The sequence below is a fragment of the Gymnogyps californianus genome, chromosome 6, assembly GCF_018139145.2.
Source record: "Gymnogyps californianus isolate 813 chromosome 6, ASM1813914v2, whole genome shotgun sequence".
NCBI classification, from domain to species: Eukaryota; Metazoa; Chordata; class Aves; order Accipitriformes; family Cathartidae; genus Gymnogyps; species Gymnogyps californianus.
In genome coordinates, this window is record NC_059476.1 from 29025698 (window position 1) to 29049159 (window position 23462).

Sequence of the window (23462 nt, forward strand, 5' to 3'; positions counted from 1 at the left end):
TTGTAAATGAAACATGGTATTAATGCTACAATATCAGTGTTTGAGACTTCAAAGATACGGTCTTTCTAAAGAAAAGCAGGGAATATAGGCATATTTTTCCAGTGCAATAAATATTTCTCTCTATTTTTGAAAATAGCACCTGTACAAATTTAAAATACATGAAACCTTAAAATTCACTGATAAAAAGTTTACCAATTTTAGTCTTCATTTACCCCACCTTGGCATATTAATTTGTTGAGCCAACTCTTCTGTGTTTCAAAACATCCAAGAAACCTATTAGACCTCAAATCTGTGTTCTATTCCCTGACTTTGCAGTTATCTTTGCAATTATCTCAAATTGATCTCCTTGTTCACCTAGTTTTGTGCCACTTCTCAGTTAAATGTGATTTCATTTCTTCTGCAAATGATGTTAGATTAGGAGGAGTCATTTGTTTCCTATATGAGTATTTCTCAATTAACTGATCAGCAAATTCGGCTAGGAGGCTTTTGTCCTTTCTTTCTGCTTCAGTATTTTTTCTGTTTGAACGACAGGTTTCAACAATCCGCATCAGACTATTGCTCTCTTGTGTTTGCTTCTTGTGAAATAAACGCCTGCTCGATTAATTTTTAATAATGTCAGCAAATAAAGAAAGTTTTGGGTTGCTCATTTATCAATTTGATTTTGTTCCAAAATCTGTCTTATGTATGGAAGAGCCTTTACACCTTTACTGAAAGATCTTAAGGGTCAGCTACCTTTTTTTTTGTTTTGTTTTGCAGCCGTGTATATCTTCCACTTCATCAGCAAAACAGCATAAAACATCTGAATATGGCTGGCAATTATTTATTTTTGAAAATTGACCAAAATTTTTAAAGAAAATTTGAAATTTTCCCACATGATTAAAAAAATATATAGAAAGTTCTTCACCTAATAATCTTGAAAATCTTTACTCTCTTTTATATATTGCTAGGGATTGCTATTTGCAATAAATATTGCTGCTGTTCTTTTTGTTGGAAATTTCCAGCTACACAAAGATATTTACCCAAAAGAGTTCCCCAGATGTGGCACACATCTTGGGGGTAACAACATTAATTTGTCCCTTTATTTGGGTATTTATTTTTCTGAAGGTTTTGCTGCAGCTGCAGCCACTTTGTGAATGATGAAGAATATTGAGGCCGGTAATTAACTTCTAAATCCTTTCTTCAAACTGAAAGGGCAATTTATATTTAAAGAAAATTATATTTGGTGTTTAGGAGATTAAGCCTTCTACAGGCTGGAATATTAGTTCTCCCAGTCATGCAGTTCAATAACTGACCCTTATTAGCTATCACTATTAGATCAGTTTAAACATGAAAGGTGAAAACCTACTTCTATTAAAGTTGTTGGCAAAGCTCCAAGTGACCTCAGCTGAGCCAGGATTTAGATGTGGAAAGGGCGTCTCAGAATTATGTTCTGGTTTGAAGAAAGAAAAACTTCACTCCTATTTCCACAAGGAAAGAAAAACTGGAAATTCAATAGATGAATAATTTTATCACAAACTTCTGCTTGTCTCTTTTTTTTTTTTCCTATGCGTGTCTCAGCTGGATGAAATTTTTGAATCTTTACTTGTAGTGTTACTACTGAGTATGTAGGTCTTCACAAAATGAAATCTGAAACCCAAGCGGATCTTGTGAAAAAACTTCCACTGCTCTGTAATATAGGCTCGAAATGGCAATAAAAAAAAGATGGACTTTTGGATTCTAATTTGAAAACACTTTTTCGTTGATCCTATCAAAGAAAAGAGGAACACAGAAGTTTAAAATCTGCACTGCAACTCTCACTTAAACTCTGGCGGAGTTGCTTTACTGTCAGAGATGCATGTCTGAGTGTGTATAATTTCATAGATTAAACCCACAGGCTATCAGCTTCCCTGTGTCTAATAAACATGATCTATGCAGAGTTGATTTTGCTTGGCCAGTTTCAAGATGAAAACAGATTTTATTCTATTTTTCTAAAGTGTTGAGGTCATTTCAGATACTGCAGCAGGAGAGGTGAACGTTCAGTGTTTTCATGAGATAGATGAGAGGCAATATGATAAAATCTTGCTCAAATGAGTTGGCCTGCACCAAATTAATCCAATCTCAATGCAAAAATGAGACTGGAAAAAAAAATATATGCAAGAAAGGCAAGGCACAAGCACAAAGCCTAATTTTTTTCCTAAGCTCCAAGTAACACTTTGTCTTTCATCTTTCCTTTTAGACACTATTCTAGAATGTGCACCGCACTCCCATCAAATGTTGGGGTGGAGGCAACTCAGATCCTTTTATCTTTTTTTTTCCTTCTCTTTTTTTAATACTGCTCTGAGTCCCTCTGTATTGTTCCTTGCCCTTCAGCTGCACAGAGACCAAATGCAGATGAAAAAGCCAAACAGACTGATTCTGTACAAGTTATCTGAGCGATGACTAGATGGTAGGCTATTCAACTGGCCATCTAGGACATGCCTCCTATCAGAACCTCTGGTGAAATTGATCTTATCAGTCATTTGGTTTTGTTCCTCCTTCTGACTAGATTGCTCCAACCAGCAAAAAAGACACTACAATAATGGGGATTTTGAACAATGTTTCCCTATTATTACTTAAAGGTGTATTGTAAAGGCTATAACGATTGTCTAACATTGATCCAGAGCATGGATTTACACAAACTTTCAACATATTTTTTGCAATACTTTCTGCCATCCCATTTATTCAAAGGTGTCAAATGTTTTCTATTCCCATAATAATTGTCTGAAATATAGAATTTGTCAAACTTGGTGAGACACTTGCTGCATCCACACTGATCCATTTTCCAGTCAGTCTCTGACTGAAAGAGTAGAAAGAATTCAAAGAGCAAAAGGAAAGTTTGTCTCTGGTGTGGACTGATTTTCCTAAGAGCTGGTAGAAGAAAGTCCTGTCTCTGATAGTTCATGTAGCTTTTCTTGCTTTTTATGTCGAAAATTTGGATGCACACATTCAATAGAAAGAACTATGCTATTAACATGTTGAGTTGTTAAATTAACATGTTAGTTCCAAATCACTTTTTTAATAAGAGACACAAATCCTCTCCAGTGAGAAAGATACTTCATTGGAAACTTTGTAAGTGCATTCTGCCTTTTCACTTCATCATGGGCTTGGTTGAGTGAGGCTGTGTTACTTGATTTTTGAACCTGTTGCTTAATCTATTTTTTAAAAGTGTGCTTGGACTACATTAGCATTTGAGCTACCTAAATAATTATTTTCATTGTGTGTCCATGTGGGAGAAAGGGAGCGTTAGTGCATTTTTTTCAATATCTGTAGTTATCGATGTGTGTAAATCTGGAAGGGGGGGAGGGAAACAAGTTGTTTAAAGTGACCTCGGGCACCCTTTTCAGATATGTCTGTGCTGATAGAGACGAGCAAAAAGGATAATTCTAGACAATTTTCAGCAATGTATAAAGAGATGAAGATTTTTACAGCTCTGTTATAAATATATAATTGATTTTCCTTTAGATTCTTTTCTGGATGAATACTACAGAAAAATGAGGAAGCGCATCAAGGTAACTTTTAATGATGAAGGTTTTCCACTTGTTCACACACACTAAATAAGCTTTAAGCATTGAGGATGTAAATATGAGCTCTCATTGTGTCATACTAGAGATCAAAATATCTGCACTTCCATCTTTTGTGATAATATAGTGTGTATAACTTTCTCTTCCTGAGATGACCATGTGTTTACTTGATTTATTTACCACTGTTTAAATGATTATACAATATGTAGTACCAGTAGCAATTTTGCCCAAGCAAGGATGAGTTAAGATAATTATTATAATGGAATCTTCAGATTTCTCAGCTCTTGAGTACTTGGTTTCTTAATTAACAGGGTTTTTATTGGGGGAGCTAAGGAAAGATATGATGACCGAGGAGAGCATCAGGATTTCTGTTTATCTATGAATTCATCATGCTTCCCTATCTACTAACAAGAAGCTACTAGGAAAAAAACAGTAGTTCACGATCAGCTAGTTCATCGGAAATAATATAGGTAGATACAAAATAAACATGTTTAAAAGTCCCATACATAAGTTTTAATAAAAATATATTTAAACTTACTTTTAAGCCCAATACTTTTTCATTGATATTGCATCAATTTAATACCATAATAAAATTGTTATAGCACAGAAACCTTATGTGTAACTTTCTTATCAGTAAGCACCAAATCTGGGGTTTGACTTAAGCTGACCATAAGTCTTTATTTTTTTATTTAAAAAACTAGAAAAATCATCTCACCGTAAATACAACTGAAGAGGTTCCTAAAGTATGACAGTAAATTTTTGTCTTTGCTCTTACAGCTTGAGTCACCAGTAGGGTTAAAAAGAGAAGTGGTTATCTAGCAACACTAACATCTTTATTTCTTGTTTTGATAGTACTAACCTAGCAGCGTCTGCAGCTAATGGGAACACATAGTTTGGATTTTTTTCTTATGGCTGCATATATGAAGCAAAATGCATATTTAGTGGTAGGCAAGAAACCAAATATGACCTTTGTTTTAAAAAGACTGTGTTGTCATTTTAATATCACTTAGTAATGCACATATACAGTAATTTTTACAAGGTAATTTAAAAAATTGTATTCCTCAGAAATAATTCCTGACTGTAGATTGAATAATTCAAATCCATAAATTACAGTAGGTATCCTTTGGATTCATTTGTGTATCACTAAAAAACATAAAGTATTTTCAGCTCTCTTTTTCAGGTTTTTTTTATCAAGTGACAACTAGATTTATATGATGATATTTTCTGCTGAATTAATATTCTTTGCACTTCTTCACCTCAGTAGACTGAGGTGTCTAGTGACCAAATTTCTTTAAAGCAGAGGAACAGTAGGCTGAAAGCATAAGGGAGGAGATGACTGAACTTGGGAAATGGATGATTTCAAGATATTCAGGGTAAACAAAAGACAAATTCTTAAATGTGGAAAGGGTTCAGAGGATGATAAGAAAGGAGAAAGATGGTGCATCAAAGGAGAACTAGGCAGACGCAGTCAAAATCTAAGAGGAAGCAACAAGAGGCAGAGAAGGTCTGGAAATAGTAATGTAGTTCTGAATTGGATTCAGATGTGAATTCACATGTGGAAGATGTAGTTAATGTAGTCCTGTGTGACTAAGTAAGTTAATAGCTCATTGGCGTTATGTTTGTAAAAGGAGGACATCAGTGAAATACTATGAGTAAAGCTGCTCAAAAATAGGCTGAATACAGTGGTTCTGTTTGTTAATTGGTAGTTTTGTATTTGTACAATAAAAACTTTAATTCCCAGGATAGAGATGGGTTTTTTCCAGAGGTAGTGGAGTGATAGTGAAGTTTTCTTTAAACCAAGTTTTCTAAATCAATATATTTCATTTTGAAGTATAGAATTTTGAAAAAAAATACAAGAACTGGGATACTGGATTTGATTAAAAGTTCTCCTGGCTAAGCATCCTGCTTGTGACAGCAACCTGTGAAAGTAAGAAACATTACACATATAAAAAACCCGTGCCTTTGGTATATCTTTCTTGCTTCTGGGAAGTAGTTTTGGGACATCTCAAATCAGAGGCTGCATGTGAATCATTGTTTTTATGTGTACTGTTGGACGTGTTTTCCATTAATTCCTCTCTGTCCATTTTGGATCAATTTATAGTTTGGATCTTGGTGCTATCTGAACAGGGAGCTTCAAAATATTCTTATTTTGTACTTTATTCGGCTTGTTTTAGCCAGCTGCCTCATAACAACACTGATTTGCCTATGTATCTTGTATGATGAGAAATAATAAATATTCATTTCCCACTCACTTTCTCTGTATTATTCATGATTTTATAGCTTTCTGTGATAGTTCTTCTCAGTCGTTAATTACTTGAAAAATGCCTTTCTTGGGAGGTAAGCACAGCGCCATGAAGCCAAGGATAGCTGTCTGCCTCGCCCCAACAGGTAGGGCATGGTGCAGACATCCATTTACATTGGGTCCAGAGAACAGATGGCCAAAGAATATGTCTGTAGGGAGCCTTTAAAAAATTGAAATTACCACCTGGGACGTTATTTATCCCATATATGGTGAGCAAGATAATCAGAAGTACTTTATACCTCATTAAGAGGACTTCTTACTTGCAGTTGCTAACATTATGAGAATTCTTGGAGTAGTGCAAAGTTTTCAATCACTTTTATAAGAAAAAGAAATTTCTCCTCTTTCTGAAGATAACATTGGCACTCATTGATTTTCTCAGATATTGCATTTAAGTCTCCCAGAAATTTTTGTAAATTTTAGGCAAATATTATTGGCCCTGGATAGATTTTTCAATAAACCAAATTCTTATAGAATATTCTTTCCAAGATATATGTGTAAATGCAGTGGATTCTCGTCTGAAGCTTAGAAAGTCAATGTCATATGTCTTATACTTTGAGAACATACATCTGATTATCACAGAGAACTACTAAGTGTGAGCATGACTGAAAAGTTGAAATATTGGAGTGTAATATCAGAAATGTGTAAGCTGAGCAGCCTTGGTACATTTAATTACACATCTGATGAAGGTTTCATGGAATAGTTATCTTCCCTAGTTTTGCTATCAGTTGATTAAGATTTAACAGAGGAGTTATTACAACTACGCATTTATATATTTGCACTGTTTGCTGGGGTCAATAGCTATATGGACAATACTAAGTAATCTGTTGTAAATAATCTCCTTGTCGCAGAGGTTTCAGATGACACTGTGTACACAGTTGCTTTCATTTACAGGTGGTCTAATCAGACACTGATCTGAAGTTTCATCTTTTAGAGACAGGAAGATGTTGAGGTCCTGCTTGCATATGGTTATGGAGTAACTTATCACGTTTGGACGTGACAGAAGTTTGCTCTGCAGTTTCAACAAAATGAGATTTGAGCAGGAAGGAGCTAATCCTCCACCCCACCCTAGACCATAGAGATGGTGTCAAGCTTTGGGAATCTGAAAGCAAAGGAGATGAGGGAGAGTAAAATAATTCAGGGCAGGACTGAAGATATAAGATGTTTGAGGGACGAGATGGGAACCAAAACAGTGGGAGTTTGAAGAAGGAGGGCTTCCTTTGCTTCCCTTCCTGAAGCTCTGCTCACTGGCCCCGTCCCTTGGGTGGGTCATTGTCCTGAGAGTAAAATGACTTGGCTCACCTCTCTGCCAGAGCCGCCCATGTAATCTTCGGGTCTGTCTGTGACTTTATTACTATTCATAAATAGTGAGTAAGAGCAGTACTTCCCCACCTACTCCCTATATGAATAGGTACCTTTGAAGATGTGAAACACACAAAAAAATACTGTGATTAGAGTGATACAAACCCCTAAATGGAAAAGGACAAGAATTTTAGTGAGATTTCATGAGTGGTTGAGTTAAGGTACCAACACCTGATCTTGTTAACAGCAAAAATTTTCGATTTACATAGCTGAAGTAGGTATAGCACTGTATTTTTTACACAAGTAATTGATGAAGTACATTACAAAGAAATACAGTCAGCACCAGCAAAGCAAGTGTAGGTGCTCACTGGAGGGTGAAACAAAACAAGAAATGAAAAGGCTAGAATCCTGAAATTTTTTCTCTAGAGATCATATGGATTTTTTTCCTTCCCTTCTATCACCTTGCCATCACAGTCTTCTTTCCCTTGCTCATAGTTGTTTAAATTTGTACTGGTTAGAACTAGGACTTCATTCACCACTGTAAGGAGTCATGTGGCTCTTTGAATGAAAGCGTGCTTTTCAGTTGCTGCTAATGCATTTACTTTTCACACATTCAGATCATTGGGTTATTCTGTTATATAGAGCAAATTGCAAGGGGTTTTTTCATGTTTCAGAATAATACTGTTAGCTTATAGCTTAAGGAAGTTAGAGCAAGTAGGACTGTAGGTTAGAGCAAGTAATAGTTTAACTAGTGTAATTTCAGCAATGTTTATTATACTCATCTCTGAGCAGGCAAATTGATTTATCCTTCTGAGCACTTCCCTGACTCTGGAATCATGACTGCACATTAAAGCTACTGTGAACGGTCATATTTAAGCAAACGCCTGTCCCGTATGATCCGTAGAACCATATTGTAACATAATAATTGGCATATCACATCACGGTCTCCACAGCTCACTACAAATTAGCAAAGCTCTGCTAAATATGCCTGTTCCACTGTAGGATGCCTTGTTGCCAGAATTTTCTCCAGACTAGTTTTAAACTTTCCATACACTGAGAATCATGTTGTTCTTCCTGTAAGACCATTCATTTCACAGTGTTGCTCTTATTGCCCCACTGACTCTCAGTCTAGGGCTCAGTATTTAAAACTTGTACTAGAACTCAATCCCACATGCCAGCATATTTACAGACATAAGCATGTATAATTAATCTTCTGTTTTCATTGTTAATACCCTTTCAGGTATTTGCAGACTGTTATGTCTTCCCATCCTGGTCTCCATTTTCAGCTAGTCAAGTTAATAAATATTTAATTATACGAATTTTCCATCATAAATCAGTTCTTCCATGCTCTAATCTGTTCTGCTGATCTTTTCTTAACTCACTGCAATTTGTCAGTCTTACAGCTAACATTATGTCCCACACTGAATTCATTCTTTATAGTGTGCTCACACTAAAAATTGTCCAAAGGTCAGGCAATTATCATTTCTGCACTCTGTGATGCATTGTCTTCATGGATTTTAGTCTGCAACTGGACTAAGCCTGTGTTGTTTTTTGGTATTGCTGCAACATGGGAGTATCTATCGCCCACACTTCTCTTTTGTTGTTAGTATTTCCTAGATTTCTTCCACTCAGTGAATAGCCAGCCACACGTTGATTTCTATCTCCCTAGGTGTTTTTAATGTGCATTTTTCTAAATTGAAACTCATGCTGTCATTTTCTGCCCACTAATGCCTCTGGCTCTGTCACTAACATTTCTCAGCTCTGACTGATGTTCACAGCTCTTTCTGATTTAGTATTGTCTGCAAATTGCACCAGAGCATTTTAAAGATATTAAAAGAAAGGCAGAGCTCGTTAGAGGATTCTAGAAGACATCTTCCCCAAAACTGAATATGTTCTCATCAACCATCTTGTCTGTTGTCTCCAGAGGATATCATACTTTGCCATATCAGAAATCAAAGCTCATGCTTAAAAAGAATAATAATCTTCACTTTCTGATTGGTAACTTTTTTTTTTTTTTTTTTTTAGTATTCTTCCCTGGTATTTAAAGTACAAAGTTGAATAAATATGTGGTGTATATAAGAAAGCTTGTCAAGAGATTTGTCTCATTGCAAAATTAAGGCTAGAAGTCAGCTTATTTAAAGGGGTCTGCTTATTTAAAAGGAAATGAGAGAATTCTTCAACAAGAAGAGAAAAGATGAAGCCTCCTAAGTTCTTCACGCTCAGAAAACTATAATGTGTTGTACTTAGACATATTTTGGAGAATTGCAGTACTCCTCAGTGCTATTCCTGTACAGTTCCAGTAATTTGGCTAGATTTCCCTGGCTGTCCTCCCAGGTATCATGGGAAAATAAAATAGAAAATGAGAGATTGAGAGACTTCTCAGCTTGGTGCTTTGAGTGAGGGTACAGCACACGGTGGATGAAAGTCGTCTGACTTGATCAGGAGTTGTGTTCACAGATCTAACAGGATGGCTGTGTCTGCTGTGGTGATCTGTAATTTACTGCAAAGATAGTGTTTGGATGCATTAGGTGCCCCTGCTGACGAGACCCTCTAGCTGTGACAAATAGAAGCTGGTTACTGGCTCTTTGGATGGGGCACTGAATGCTGCTATCTGAAGAGGATTATGGTAATAATGCTGAGGAATAATAGCAAGGAACAAAAGGAGCAGTGGGCAGCCTTGCCACCCCACTTGAAATTTCACTGCCTGTTCCAAGTCAGTGCGTTTCAGTTCCCCAAGGGCAATTGTACACACTTTTGTTAGGAAAGCGAGGTACGTCAAAGAGCACCTGGCACTGTAAGATTCTCCCCATGCTAAATCTCTCACCTATGTGCCAGTTTGCCACATGGCTCAAATGATAACTGGAAAAGGTGAGAGAGAAGCCACAGGCCTGCAGAGTGGCTGCTCTAACATGGACACATGGTAACACGGTGAGGAAGTTGGCGTAATCAAATGAATTACTACAGCCCCCTGCAAGGAATCCGAGATGATGGAAGGGATCCAGACTGAGGAACACAGCCAGCTGTGAACAAATGCTTCCAATTTTCAGTGCATCTTTAAAGACACAGACTGCGTCCAACAGTAAAAGGATCAGTCTTAGAGGAAATTTCTTTATAACAACAAAAGGCAGCCTAAGTCCTCTAGGTTCCTGCTTACAGCCATGCTTTACTGCCAGCCTAAGTGAGAGGTACATGGATCCACAAAAAACCCAGTGTCTTTTAATATGCAGTACATGTCACATAAAACTCCAAATGTATTATCCGCCGATACAAGAAATCACAAATTAAGAAACTGATATTCCCATGTGGAATTTTGTACCCTACAGTAAACTGAAATAAGATCAGATAGAGTGCGAAACTGAAAAAACAGACACATCCTTTTGTGAGCCTTCAGGATCCCCTCTCCTAGAATACAATCTTGCTCTTTAATTGTTCCTTTTCTATTTTTTATTTCTTCGGGTTCTCCTGCTGCCTTCTCTACCTTTGCAAGGTTGTTTCCAACAAAGAGCAAGCATGGAGCCAATGGAACAGCTTGCACAGTTATTGCTACTGAGGCACTTTAATTCTTGGACTTTCCCCCTTTCCTGGGGCAGCCATTTAAGAGACAGGTCTCCCCCCAGGTGCACAAAATGCTCTTCCAAAGAAATGGGAGCTAATTGCTATCATTTTGCTTCTGAACCTCAGGGCCTGGGAACCAACAGTGGTCTGTAAGACCGATAACTTGAAAAACCTACTGTAGGCAGTTTGCTTTGATATGTGCAGGAATAGGAACAAGCTTAATAAAAGTAGAGATGTTTATGAAGTCTAATTTCTTAAGTTTTAGTTTAAATATTATTTAAGCTTATGCCACAAAGGTAGCTAAATAAGGAAACAGATGTATGAAAATGTTGCTATGGTTTGAAATCAGTCCACTGTGGTTTAAGATAGTGGATCTGCTTTTCATAAGTGCTCCTGGGTCTTAATGAAATGTTTGCTGTAAGTGGAAGAGAGGTGACGTTCTCATTGGTCTCAGTTTTCTAAGTATGGTCTCAGCTTGTTAACTTTTTGGAGTTCCTTTACTGCCACAGATTTCTGTCACAGCTTTTTGTCAAAATAGGATATGATGCCTTTGTTAGACCACTGTCATACTGCTTTGGGAAAGAATGGCTGTAGCCTTAAACAGTCTTAGCACCAGGAGGTCTTATTGTATTTGGAATCTCAGAAGTGTTGTGGATTTTTGTAGGATTGTTATTTGTTAGTTATTGTTAAACAGCCTGATAGTATATCCATTAAGGATCAGGCTGCAGTGGCCAGTCTGAAAAAAATAACAGATGTATAACATGAAATTCTCTCTTCATACTTTGGAATAAAAAGATAGAGTGAAAAGTTTTTTAGTAAAACTTACAATTTAAGCTAACAAGTTTAGCTCAGACTCCTTCGGAAATTTGCCATGTTTTCAGTGTTACAGTAGGCTGGATATAATGTACAGGTAAACAAGAAATATTTCAGTATAGTTTTAAAATGCTAAACTTAACCCCCCAAAGTTTTTGGTACTCGAAACCTCTGGAGCATTATCTCAGAGAAAGGATCTGATCTTTGTTTAGAATTAAACAAATCAGCTTGTACTGTAAAGCACAATGTTGGCTTTTAACTTGCATGTCCAATGAAATGTAATGCAACTATTCAGAGAGAAGAGATGACCTACTATGAGGTATTTATTGGTTAACATGAACCAATTCTGCTTCCCTCCCATTCTGCTTGGAAGAGTTCTGTCTGTTGATGTGTGCAGGAAAGAAAGAAAGACTACGCTGTATAAGACTATTCACTAAGTAAGTTTCCAGTTCTATGGAGTTGGCAGAAATATCAAACTAGCAAGTCAACTTCTTTCCAGGTCCTTTCCAGGTCCTTCAGCGTTACCTTAGTTCAGAAGGTAACACAGAAAATAGATGTAAAAACTAAACAGCCTGTATCTCCTCCCCAGTAGTCTTGGGATTTTTTTGCCTTTTCAAAAGTTTTCATAGCACAGCCCTGATAGTCTCCTGAGTTCTGCAGGAAGATTTACATAAGATCTAAAAAGGTATAACAGGGGGAAAAAAGTTATCATTCCTTTCCTTCTCCCTCCCCCCATTTTCTTTTGTTCTGTTAGCAGTTTCCCCCAAATCTCACCCTTTTAAAGAAGCTAATTACTGCTCTTCCCTGGCATGCATTAGCATTATGCTGTTGTCAGTCTGTCAGGTGCACTTAGGCAGGGTTTAATAGGCTTGCAGTGAGCTACAATTAAACTCTGGAATTAACATTTAAAGAGTGTTTACATGACTTCCTCTTCCCTTCCTCCCCCGCAGCAGTTTGCTTAAAGACGCAAGCAGTTTTCTGGTTTGTTTTAATTGTTATATGAAGAAAATACTGAAGAAATCCATGAAGTTGACTTTCATTTAAAAATTGAGTTATATTTTTTGCAGCTCTTGGTAAACATTACAGTGCTATTTCTCAAAAGAAATATCATAGCAATTTAAAACCATGTGGTCAAATGCAACCCTTGTTGTAACCATACTAACAAATGTCACCAATTAAAAAGAGGAGAAATTGTTGCTCACTCTGAAGCAGTTTTGTTTTCCACTAAGTTCTGAGTGGAGTGAGAGACTCCCTGGCCTGTTCTTCTGGTCTGGAGGCAGAGGACACTTGCATGTGTGTGAACTACTGCCTTCTCTGTAGCCCCCGTGTTCTTCACTTTGCTGTCTGTAGATCTCAGCACTTTCCTTGGACGCTCAGAAACTGGGAAAGAAAAAGATAGACATGTGGACTCTCAAAAAGTTAAGATGGACATTGGTTGTCTGTATGGGTTTAGGAACTTCGTGCAGATGAGGATGTGCTTCCGTCCCAGTCAGGGAGGGATTCTTTGTGCCGGATCAGTCCAGGCAGGGTCCTCTTGGCATTCACTAGACCAGTTCTGTTTCCTCAGCTGACTGACAGCTCTTTCAAAAGACCACTAGACTCAAGAAAGCCCTGCACACTCCTCCCTGTCTTGCAGAAGTCACCTGTGGGCTGAAAGAACTTTTGGAATTAAATGATAGATGCATATTTGGTGCTGTGAATGCTGCATAGAGCACAGGTGGGAAGCCTCTTGGTAATGGATACCGAGGGCTGAGTTTTCAGGATTCAAAATCCCCAATGGGGAAAAATTAAAATTATATTAGATCTGTGTCAGTGCTCTGCTAGCTATATTATTTTACTACAGCTGAGGATATGCCGTAGAGCATGGGGGGTTTCTTCTCCGCTTGGGCATTGGATGTAAAAGAAGAATTTGTTGCTTTTCTTGTGTATGATGACGTGGCAATTTAGTTCTGAAGTATTTCTCAGATATCCCTGCTTTTCAAACAAAATACACAAGTCTGATCTTCCATGTTTGGCGAGTTTATTGCCACATTGTACGTTGTCATTTATTTGTTAATGATTATTATCTATATCATCTTTATGTAAGCAAGTTGTGACTCCCTAATTTTACTTGTGGAAAGTGAGGGCAGCGGTACCTCAGCTTGAGAATTTTCAGAGAAGTTTTGTATCACAAAAGCCATGTGGATTTACGGTCCTCAGGTGACATAGGTCCAAACAGTCTCCCTTATTTCTATGTGCAGAGATTACATCTGCTCCGTCCTAAATTCCCTTTTAATTAGGAAGCCATTCATGTCTTTATTTTATTACTTGCGAAGTTATAGGTTGGTAGTTGAGGGAAATGTGAAGGTTTTAAATTAAACAGCTGATGTTTTTTGTCCTTCAACATAAAATTACATTTTCTTTTAGGTAGGTATGCAGGAACTTTGTGAAAAGAAACCTTGAACTCTCCACTTAACTCACAGATCAACACTAATGCAGGCACATTACTGCTAATTGCTGCGTAAACCTATCAGCCACCAGTGACAAGACTAAACTAATGTTCACCTTCAGTTCCTCTTTCTCCATTTCTCTGTAACTTCAAAACTTGTTCCGTTTCTCTCTCAGCACAGTTGTTATCAGAAGAGTTTATAATGATTTCTGATGATGAATTCTATTAAACCAGTGGGAAACCACTAGCTTTGAAAACCATTTTAAAGGTGCTGCAGAACCAGTGTTTGGACAGATATAGTGAAGCCTAAATTGAAACAGAGGATTTTAAAATAATCTTGCTGGGGTGGGTTTTTTCCTCACCATGGGATGGGGGCAAAACACAAACATTTGTATGTGTCAAAGCCCTTTGTGATCCACCATGAGTGTTAATAATAATAGCTGATTCATAAAAGTTTTTGCTATCCAGCTGGTGATTGGTCTCCATTAGCTAGTTTTTGCCTAGGCTATGTAAATTATGCCATCTAGATCAGTATTTGATATTACACAAATCTTTCCATTCAGATTTTTAATGGCTTAATCTCTCAAATCAGTTCAATTTCCTACACTATAGTGGAGTCTGAAGGAAACAATTTGTTTTGCAATATTAAAAGCTGACACTTGAAGCAGGAAATGCTCAGAATCAAATACTCTGCGTGAGAGAGGTAAGGGTTATTTAGTCAGTATCTCTCCACCCTGAAGACAACAATCCTGTAACACAGGAAAATTTTCATTTCTAATCTACTGTGTTTGGGGGGGGGGGGGGGGGGGGGAAGACATTTTCTTTGTATATAGGGCTCTTTGGCCCATTGGCTAGTGTGTTACTAGTGTGTAACAGTAGCGAAGAGTTCACTTCCCTGTCCTTAGCACGGTCTCATCCAAGGCATTGCAGCTAAGTAATTGTCCTAGCAGCAACAGTACAACACAGACTGCAGAGTGCTGAGTATATGAGTTATGCTAAAGCCAGACATTGTACAATTTGGCCGGAAAAAATGATTGAGAAGAATGCTTTATTTTTGATGAAATACTCTTTCTGACTCCTTAACTTGAGGACACATATCAGGTTACAGGGCAAATATGCTTTAGGATGGGTGATGTTCCAAAAAGAATTGGAGAACTTTGAAAACACCGTGCTGTAGGCCAGATGAATTAAAAAAAAATCTCAGGAGAAAATGATCCTATCATAATACTATGCCAATCTTTGAGTAATTCCACTTTGCTTAGACAGGAGAGATGCATCGTTTTTATTTGTGTTCTACCTCATAAAAGATGTAAGCTTTATAGTACTGGAAATCTGATGATATCTCTTTATTCAAGAACAATATGCAATAGCAATGACAGCAGGCTTCCTACACTGTCTTATTTATGTTGCCGAGCTTTGAGATGGAAGCTAGCAACCTAGCAGGACTGAGCTGTGCATTTTTCAGTACGGTACTCTGCATATCTTTGGGAAATGCCATGTATATGGCTATGTAAAGTCCTGCCAATAGACAATTGCTTTCACTAGAAATTGGACTAAATTAGCTGCTAAAGTGTTGGCAAAGGACATCCCTCTCTCTGTGAGCAGAGTTGTCAACCTAGCTGTACCCAGGCTGGAGGATGAACAAGTGTAGATGGGCACTTTTTGTTTTATGATTCCTTTTGCAGAGTACTCTTATTAGGCCTGAACTCTGATTAAGACCAGTAGGGAAAACTTCAGTGGAGCTAATTGACAAAGACACTAGCTTCATCTTTATACTGAAGACTCACCAGGGCCTAAACCATTCCTTGCACTACCAGGAGTTTAGTTTGTATTGGCACTGAGGAAGAATTTTCATGGTACTGAGTCTTTATAGATCCAAGGGCAAGAATTTCAAAGATGTTTGGTGAACATGTTTGCTTTCATCTCGTGTGTCCAATAAAAGAGCATTTTAAAGGAACAAAGTTTTCAGAAAGTGCTGCATGTTCTTTGCTCCTTGCAGAGACTCAAACTGGTTTCTCAAAATAGATGTGTCTGAAATCTTTTTACACTAAATGAGCTCCCCATTGAAAGGGAGGGGATCTGGGCTGAATTTAGAGTGGTAGGCTGAGACGGAGTATCTTCAGCAGCTGATGTTTTACACCTATAGCTATTGAAATCACACTGTGAAGGGTCTTTTGTTGTTAGTGATAATCTGTGTTCATTTAAAAAAAAAGTCCGTCTTTGTGCAGTTAACATTTCAAAACAAAAGATGGTCAGTAGTGGTGAAAGCTAGTTTTGCTGTGAGCGTTTTTCTTCAAACACTAGACAGAAAAGGCATAAACCTGTCGTGGAGTTTGTTTAACGAATATTCTAGTATGTCATGGTTTTGTTACTCAAATGATCTAAAACATTAGATCAATGAGATACTGGAATATTTTAATAAAAGGAGCTTACAGCCCTTTTTGAGGGTGTTTAGACACATTTGTAGCAGTAGGAAAGATATCTGGGATGATTGCAAATGCTAGTTGCCTGCAGCCGATCTCACTGCACTACTGAGCTACCAGTGTGAAAACGGGTAAGACATTAAAATGTTGGATGATTAACAGCAAGAAGAATTTGTGTTAGTATATTGGACTTAATCATCTTACATCTTGGCACGCTTTTACTAAGTGAAATATCAGTGTTTGTCGCTAAAGCGTTACATTAATGTAAAGAATAGCCTGTATGTTAAGAAGTCATTAACCGTCCAGATTTCTCTATATTCATTGCATTATCTCTTCTGCAATGCAAATCTTAACCTACACTAATGTGATAATGGGGAAATTGAGCCCAAGGATGTAGGCAAAAGCAAATAATTATGCAGTAAAACCCTTTCATCAGTAGACCAGGACTGTGATCACTTTGGAAGCAGAAAAGAATTGGACTAATGGAGTCAAACATGGAATAATAGTGGTTTACCTTTCCTTTTTTGATTTTGCAAGGAAGAAGTTATGCATCATCTCGTGGAGGGTTGCTTCCCCCCTCTCTCTCTCTTTAAGAATATTACAAGTTTTTTAAAGGAACTTTATGAAAAAATTTTTAGAGAGGAGTTTGTTGCTGACTGAAACATGTTGAAACAGAACTACTTTGTATGTTGATAGGATATAAAAGAAGATTCTATTTTTTCATCAGTATAATCTCTTTTCTCTACATGCAGTTCTCTGATAAATTTTTTAGCAGGGGAATGAGTTAATTATGTTTCAGAAATCAAAATCAGATTTATAATATTCACACACTTTCACCTTTAATAAAACTTCTACATTGATGGACCAGCAATAACTCTTGGAGCTATGAGATATATAGGAGTTAATAAAAAGCCTATCAATTTTAATTCAAAATGACAGAAAAGATCCTGATTTATTATGATGTAAAAACATGATCTCCGTTGCGATATGATATTCCCACCTTGAAGAATGTCCTAATTTTATCATAATTCCTTACATTTCTAGTAATTAAATAACATCCCTTCAGTTACAAATAGAACGCTTTATGTACCAGATTTTCATTGCTTTATGTCTCTTTCTGAGCAGCTACAAACAGTTATAGTGCAATAGGATAAGGCCTGGTAGTTCACTAAAGCTGGAAGATTGTAACAAGAAGCAAAGGTATTTTCAAGAATAAAGTGTTTTAAAATAGTAAGCAGTGTATACCATAAATCGAAAGACTTGTATTAGGCAGAGAAAGATGCTTTTCTGTTATGTTTGAAGACCCTGGGGGGTCTTAATTTGAAAAATTGGAATGCTACCCCAAAGATGATGCAATTCTTATTATTAGCATTGAAAAGCGACTATGATAACAGGCCTAAGAACTTGTGACACTGTTGATACACAAAAGTTTTTAAGATTTTTGTAGGTTTTTATCGTTTCCTCTGAGCCCTGTACCATTCAACTCAGAGGAATATAGCACCTCTATCTACAGGAGGAAGAACAAAAAAAATATTCCAGTGCCTTTTTAAAAAAAATCTTTTAAATATTTGTGAATTTCTTTCTGCAAAATATGTAGTACAAACTGAATGCTGGTTGTCAACATGGAGCATTATAAAGATTTACTGGTGCTTCTCTGAGGGAACCTGAGTAACTCACCTTGGCCTTCACTCTTGAATAGTGCAACCATGTTGAGCACATACCAATGAAGTCTCTATACTATATGTTTCTGTAGCCTGTGCATGGAAGATATTAAGTGTAGGCCAATTAGTCTGTAGGACAATTGCAATGTTGTTTCTGTATCCTTTTAATCCAAATGTGGAAAAAGAATATTATCAATGATTATTTCCTCCATGAAATGCAGAAATGAAGGTATTGGCATGTAGGGATCCAGTAAAATATTATGGAATTGAACTGAGAGGACAAAAAAAAAAACCTTAGGGATTTAGGTTCCTCTCTCTGTAAGTCATGTCTTATGTTTTGAGACTTACTGTAGAGAAAAGATGGGAAAAGGTCTGATGACTTCAATTTTTGATACTATTGAAAATTTTTGTGGGTCCCATGGCATTTAAAAAAAAAAAGAGGCCAGGGGGTGAAGGAGCAGCAACGAATGGGTATTTCAGCAACGGTGTAGCTACAGAAACCTTACTCTTAAAAGGAGAATAAGATTTTTATGGTTTGCCATAAATACTTCTTGGAGAAGGCTTTTCTCTATGGCCTGATGAAAGATGGAAGATTTTTGTTATCATTAGGTGCAAGCATTGTGGTAGAAAAGACGCACCTTGGAAAGAGGAGAATCCTTCTGAATACCTGTGAAGTCAGCTAGTGCGGTTGTTCTCTCAGTCTATTATTACACACCCTAATGGTCATTAAAAATAAATATATGACTGTCAGCTCTCCATAAATAGACCTTGAGTAGGGTGAGCTAGAGTGGCCTTGGTGATCTTTACCAGTTCAGCTGTTAATAATGTTTCAATACAAAGTCTACTTGATAGAACTGTAATGGCTTCAAATTATATGCTTAGTAATGCTGTGGCAGTTTACTGCCAGCAAAATAGAAAGCCATGGGAACAGCAAGGTACACGCTAAGGGCAGCTCTGTCGGAGAGCTACAACTTAGAACAATAATCTGTTTTTCAGAAGCTTTACACCTGCTGTTGGTACTGAAGGAAATGAAAATCCAATTTGGCTTTCTGCTCCAATATTGAGCTGGTATTTGCAGACAGAAAAATATACATATATGTATGCATGTGTCTCTGTCTTCTATACTGGGGAGATCAGAAATACAGAATAAATACAAAACTGCTTGAAGCTAGGGTGATTTTATTTTTGGAGCTCTAACAGCATTTTAAACTATATTAAATTCTATTCACTAATTCATAGATATCTGATGAAGCTAAAATATGCCGTCTTCTGTTCTTCTTTAGCTAATGAGATTCTGAAAGAAATACTCTGTTCTGTGTTGGACCTTTCCTTCAGGGCATACAGTCAGATCCCCCCTCTCATGATAAAATCAGTTGCCCTTGGGACTTCTGGGGTGAGTAGAATTGATGCATTGTCTATTTTGATTGTTAGATCTTGCAGTCTTTCTAAATAGTGCAATATTCCTGAAATTTAATCAGTAGCTGATACTGAAATCAAGATATTACTGTGGCTTCCAACTGGTATTTGAATATTTTAACTTTAAATAATCATCTGTGGATTGGTGTGATTTAATGGAGCAGAGAACATATTCTATTTTTGTCTAATCCATTCATCCTCACTTGCCAACTTTTTAAGCCTGTCCAAGTCTACATTTTATCTTTCTTCCCTTCTTCACTGTACAAGGAAGTAATTTGGTGACTTTGCATTTACTTGCATGACATTACTGCCAGCTCAGTACTGTCACTGGGAAATGCTAAATGCTTCAGTTATTCACTGTGCATTGCCACCTCTGACAAATACAGGTGGAAGAGACGGAAAGGGCTGTCTTGCGCAACACGTTTTGAAGTGAACCCCTACGCAAGACACCGTTCCAGTACTGCCTATATTCCCAAGGATAGGGTAGCTCACCCAGGGCCTGATTTTGCAAATGGGGTCCTTCTACACTTTTCCCTGATTGGTTTGTTTCTATTTATATTTGCAGGCTTTTGCTGGAAGTCAGTTCCACCACTAAATCTCCTTCTCTCAACCTAGTCCATTTATCTAGATGCTCATATGTCCTCCCGTGCCTGTCTGGTTTGCACTTCTTTCTTGTTGCCTAATATATAGCTTACCCTAAAAAAGTAGAGGTTTGGGAAGCTATTGCTCTTTTTATTGAGAACAAATTAAGTGTGTATTATTTGTGTTAGTGGAGGATTTGCCAGTGTTGCAACATCTCATTTATGTTTTTTTTCTTCCCCCTCTCCTCCCTCCAAGAGTTTTGTTTCTTTTACCTAGGAATGAAGTGGATGATCAGCCTTAAAAAATTATTTCTGATCAGAGAGTATGCTGAAAAAAGTCTCACACAAGTGTCAATAGACAGCTTGAAAATAACTTAAAATTATAAAATTTTAAGATTTTCTTGTAATTCCTTCCTAGCACCTTTTGGCTTTGCTCTGGGCAATATCTCTAGCTTTTCTCTGGAACACACTTCTCCTTCCCCCCACCCCCACTTCTAAATGGAGCTGAGATTGCCTTGCAATTACTTTTATCTGGGAAGTACAACTAAGTAAAGCGACACATATCAGAAAATATTAAAATTATGATAGTTAATAGTATTACTGAAGTTAGCGAGTGAAATGTCTGCATGTCATCAGGTAGTATTTCAAGAGCAGGAACAACAACCTGGTATTAGTTGTACTGGATTGGTACTAGTAATCGAACTGGAGTAAAGAAGTAATAGTGATGTTTAATACAATGTGTTAGAGGGTGTGTATGATAGAAAAGCCCATCCGGTGTGATCTGATTGTATTGATAACCACCATCATCCTGCATTGTTGAAGAAGTCTGTTACTGATTATTCATAAACTGAAAAGATCACTCTTTTCAGGTTAGGTGACTTCCAACTAATAATTGTACCATCTTTGCTATACAGCAACATTATCTGTCAGTGGAACTAAAGACAACTTATACAGTGTGCATGTAAAAGACCAGGGACCTTATTACTGAATTCAAAGATCATTCTGTTCTAACCTGCCTTTATTTGACTCTTTTCTGTCCCATTACCAGGGTATATTAGAACAAAGCAAATCTCCTCCAAGTATACATTCTATTACTAGGCTTGCAATGCACTGCAATTTGGTGATGCATTCTGTGCTTGCTGGATTTATAGGGTAATAAGCTGGTGCATACTGATGAGCCTCACTTGGAGACGGAGGTGTTTGTAGTGTGTTGTTTGTATTAAGACAGGCAATACTTGGGATAGATATGGAGGGGAAAGCAGGCTTGTTTTTAGTGTGCTAAATGTTGCAGTAAAGATTGTGCCCGTTTTTTTCTGCCATCCTGCTGCACATCTTTTTAAGCACTTCATAGTTCCAATCAATCACATTGCAGCAAATTGGATTTTATTTAAAAATTTAATTGGATTGGTCTTATGTGAATAAGTATTAGGAAAAGTCCTTTATCTGGTAAATGTTCAAAATTTTAGGAATGTTAAAATCTAATTTTTTTTGCAAACTGCTTAACTAATGAAAATGTAAATTTTGCCCATTGAAGATTATAACCCTTTTTGCAATTCTGTTTGAACAAATGGAATTTCTTCAAGTGAGTGACTATAATGCAGTCATTTCTGTACATTTTACTTTCTGCCTATGATTACATTAATAGCATTTCTAGCTTTGCTGAATATACAGATGGATTAAGTTTTGTTGCTCTGATTCCTCATTTGAGATCCATGACTAGTTGATCTGAGGGATGGGGAATTTTATTAATCAGTGCAAGCCAACGATGCGACAGATTAAAATGCAATCAATTAATTGATTACAAAATAGTTGCTTGTAAGTAAATAGCTACATATTATGACAAAAGAGTGGAGATTGTCTCTTGCATTAACATTGCAGGAATACAGCCCTTATGAATTTAAAGTTCTTGCTTATGTAATTAAATAATTATCTCAGGGACTCTCTTGAAGAAAAGTACAAAAGAAAACATGCTGTATATGAGAAGAACAATGCATATTTTAATAGTTACATTAATATTAAGGGAACCCTCAGGGATTATTCCCTTGGCGGGTAATTGACAGTAATGCAGATTTTAGTTTATGTCTTGCCATTCCTTTTTCCTGTTTCAAAACTGAGCTTGTTGTCTTTTTTTTCTTCAGCTTTGTTTATAGCTGATAGAGAAACTGATAATTTTCTGAATAAAAAGCCACAACTATGTGTGCTTTTGCTCATGGTTTTCTCATCTGAATAAATTTGCGTGTGTAGCATGGTCCCTGCACACTCTGCTTCTGCAGCCCCATATGGATTAGCCTCCTTTTTCTCACTGTTTTTGTGACAAGTTGCTGTGGCACTGACTGGCTACTCACTGGCTTTGGCCATAACGTGAGATAATTGCGCAACAGTATTTGGTTTGGACGGTAGTGAATTCATGCAATGAACTGACAGCTTCTACAGATTTTTAAATGTCTGTGGTTAGAGCTCCTTTCTAGATCATTTTTCTTAATGTGGAGCATGAAAAGATATGATTCTGTAAAACACAGCAAAACAGTCACAGGACTTTCCTCTAAGAGGTGAATGAGCCCAGAAGTAAACTTGATCTACCTAGAAAAGCCTATGTTTGCTACTCTCAGGCAGGACTAATATATATATATATATATATATATATATGGTGTCTTGTACAGGTGCTTGTACACATGCACGCTATTGTGGGTCTGATGATGAAAGTGTCTTCTCTTGAGGACACTGCTTTCATCTATAGGTTTCATAGTTTTGCCAGCTACTGTGTTAATTCACAGGTATGTGCCAGGTAGAACATTAATCATTAATAGCAGATTCTAGTAAAAGCAGGTTGTCACAATTTTCCATTAAAGTAGCACATGCAGGAGATGTTCAGGATGTCTTAAGAACTAAGTTATGTACCACACAAGTTGGTGGGGTTTTTTTGTTTCTTGGTTGGTTTTGAGAGCGGGGGAGAGAGGACGCGAGCTGTCTTCTCTGTCACTTGGGCTGCTAACATTCTTGATTGCATTAGGAAGCAAAGTCTGGGAAACGTGCATTATATGTAGCACCAAAATAAACAAAGCCACATATGTGGAATGGAAAGCAAAGGAAACCAGAGGGTGTGTATTCCAGCTGAAAAAAAATTTCAAATAGCTGTTTATCTCATAAAAGCCCTTCTCATGAGAATTTGTAATAAGTTAAGCCTGGACTCTGTGCCTTGAGCCGAGATTCCCTTAAAATAGCTTCAAGTCCAACAGTACTTTTTATGCCAATACAAAAATACAGAACTTTCAATAAAAAATGCTGACCTTCCCTAGATCAGAAAGGATCTTCGGGGTCTGGTTTTGCAAATCCCTTTAGTACTGAGCAAGGTAAATCGCACCCTTTTGGGCACAGTGATTAAGCAAGCTCTTTGGTAGATGCTTAATTTCTGGACGGAGTATTTTGTAACTTTTTCAGCCAGGGT

General features: G+C 37.1%; 1 long non-coding RNA gene across 4 annotated transcripts in view; it reads left to right on the plus strand.

Annotated features, from left to right (window-relative positions):
* LOC127017617 (uncharacterized) overlaps window positions 1-23462 on the plus strand; it is a 301556-nt gene that overhangs the window by 196865 nt on the left and 81229 nt on the right. For 3 of the 4 annotated variants that reach the window (XR_007766619.1, XR_007766622.1, XR_007766621.1), the window contains exon 3: window positions 3481-3527. The exons of the other annotated variant lie outside the window; for it this stretch is intronic. This is a non-coding gene — a long non-coding RNA (uncharacterized LOC127017617). The remainder of the gene's footprint in view (window positions 1-3480; window positions 3528-23462) is intronic. 4 annotated transcript variants of the gene reach the window in all.